The sequence below is a fragment of the Manacus vitellinus genome, unplaced genomic scaffold (assembly GCF_001715985.3).
Source record: "Manacus vitellinus isolate BGI_N305 unplaced genomic scaffold, ASM171598v3 scaffold_26_pilon, whole genome shotgun sequence".
Classification (NCBI taxonomy): domain Eukaryota; kingdom Metazoa; phylum Chordata; class Aves; order Passeriformes; family Pipridae; genus Manacus; species Manacus vitellinus.
The window spans coordinates 2876156-2878882 of record NW_021939960.1 but is presented as its reverse complement, the minus strand read 5'-3'; positions in this window follow the sequence as shown (position 1 = coordinate 2878882).

The window sequence follows — 2727 nt, the reverse complement described above, 5'->3', positions numbered from 1 at the left end:
CAGAAAATAAAGACTAAATTTGTTAAAAGAGTCATTTGGTGTGATAAAACTGGTCACTCCCACACCCATTTCCAGCAAAATTCCACTTTGTTCTCCTTGCCAAGCTACCATTTATAGATAATCAATATTTAACTGGCCTAGTCCTGTGCTTAAACTTGGGAGTGTTTGTGGGATCAGGTTTGGCTACATAGTACAAAGTGCTGTGCAGCAACTTCCAAAGAAATGCAAAGATCTTGCAAGACAATGGAATATTTTGCATGCACGGATAAACACCTGGCTTGGACACATCCTACTGCAAAAGAATCACACTCAAGCCAACTGGAACTGCTCAAGGTGCAATAAGCCATTCAAAACTCCATTCAGAGCAGTGGCAAGACCAAGATCTGATGCTTAAATATCTATATTTTCAACTTTTGGCCTTATCAGGTTTGACCTTCTCTTCATGAAAATAAATGTGCTTTGAATTACTTTGAGGCAACATTCAAATTTGCCAATAAAGATATTTCATCTCCCAGAATTACCTGGTTAGTAAGTATATTACTATATTACCTTGTGTGTATTACACATCCTGTAATGGTTTTGATTAATCTTTATTTGCCATATAAGTGACCTAAATTTCAGCCTGGGTAGCTTTGCTCATTTTACACTGGGAGAACATTTTGGGAAAACTTAAAAAAAAAAATAAAATAAAAAAACCCACCCCCACATAATTTTAGCTGCAATTATTTTAGAAATGTCCTCCATTCGGGCAGGATGATTTTTATATTGAGGGAAACAAGCCCCTGGGTGTGATCTGAACCTACTGATGTAAACTAAACTGACTTTAGCAGGTCTCCGTGTGTCTTTGGGGGAAAAACGAGAGCCCACATGGAAACTCACCTCCTTCTTATCCCATTTCCTTGCAGAAGGTGCTAACCTCAGAGTCTAGCAGAGATTAAGCACTTTGCTAACAGCATTACAGATTGCATTTAACTCCTAAAAACCTCCTCAGTGCCAAGTGGCATACTTGAAAATATATTTTGTCTTTGTCTACTGCATTGAATTCCTCTGTAGCGTCCACACCTCTAGAGCAGAGGTACCCGGAGAGCAGCTGGTGCTTTGGTGTCAAAGGGAATGAAAACCAGATGAATCCTTGGCCTGTTTCGGGTGATGTCCACAGCAAATCTCTGTGTTCTGGGTGTTCCCCTCCTCAGGCAGCACTGACAGGCGCCAGGCCCTCACTGAGCTCTGCCAGCAGTCGGGGGGCAGTGGGTTCCAGGGACACCACAGGAGGGACTGGTGGCACTTGAGGGTCATTGGGGCTCTTATGGCACCACAGGAGGGGCAGGTTGGGGCTGTCGTGGCAGAAAGGGCTGGTTCGGGTCATCTCCGCAGAAAGGGCTGGTGCCATCACTGCAGGAGGGGCAGGTTGGGGCCATGTCACCCTCAGTGACCCACCCGAGGACATCGATGGCCAACAGCTACAAGGTCCATTGACATGGGCTCTACGGCCCTGCCCTCGGTTTGTTACCCAGGTGATGCCCATCGCCCAAATCCTGAATCACAAAGTGCCCAGCGTGGCTGGCACCTCACACCCCAACGGGACAGAGGAACAGCCACCAAGAAATCCCAGAATATTGGTGTTGGAAGGGCCCTCTGGAGATCACCCAGTCCAACCCCCTGCCCAGGCAGGGTCACCTGGGGTAGGTGACACAGGGACACGCCCAGGTGGGTTTCGGATGTCTCCACAGAGGGAGACTCCACGCCCGCCCTGTGCGGCCATTCCAGTGCTCTGCCACCTCCACGGGAAGAAGTTCTTCCTCCTGTGGGAACCTGAGGTCCGCACGTGAGGTGGAACTTGTTGTGTTTCATTTATGGCCATTGCTCCTCGTCCTAAAAGGGGCTGAGGCGGCAGGGGCGTGGTCGGAGGGGCGTGTCCAGAAGGGCACGACCGAGGTGGGGGCGTGGCCAACAGAGGTGAGGCCAATCAGAGAGCGAATCGGGCAAGGGGTGTGGCCACAATGGGGCGTGGCCAACAACGGGGATGTCCAGGTTCGGGGGCGTGTCCACAGGAGGGGGCGTGTCCCCAGCCCGGTGGGCGTGTCCTCAGCGGCGGGGGCATGTCCTCGCGCTCCCGAGCAACAGCCGCGGCGGGGCCGTTTACAAACATTGCCCGCGCTCCGGCCCCGCTCGGGCCCCCCCGCTCGCGGCGGGCACCGCGCAGGTGAGGCCGCGCGGGGGCACCTGCGGGGGGCCCCTCATCACCCCCCACCCACACCCCCTCAGGGACACCCGGGCGAGCCGCAGCCCCGTCCCGCGGGCGGCCCCTGCCGTGAGGGCGGCCGGCTGCGAGGCAGCGCGGCGGGGGGCCGCTGCGCGCCGGGTGCGTGAGGGGGTTTGGGGCGCACAGCCTGTGAGGAACCGGGGGCTCGGGCGCCCCTTGAGCCGGCGCGGGGTCGGAGCGGGAGCAGGAGGAGGCGCAGGGCAGGTGCGGGGCTCGGGGCCGGCGGCTCCGTGCCAGGTGTGCCCGGCGCTGGCCCCCGCCCGGCCGCCAGGTACCGGCCCCTCCGCCGCCCCCTCCCCGGCCGGGCGGGCGGGGCCGGCCCGGCCCGGCCCCCGCTCCCTCCCGCCCCAGCCCCGCTGTCCCTCGCCGGTGCCGCCGCTGGCCCCCCGCCCCGCACCCCCCGAGCAGCTCCCGCCCCACACCTGGGGGGTCACCCGGCCCCCCCCCGAGCCCCGCCGGGTCTG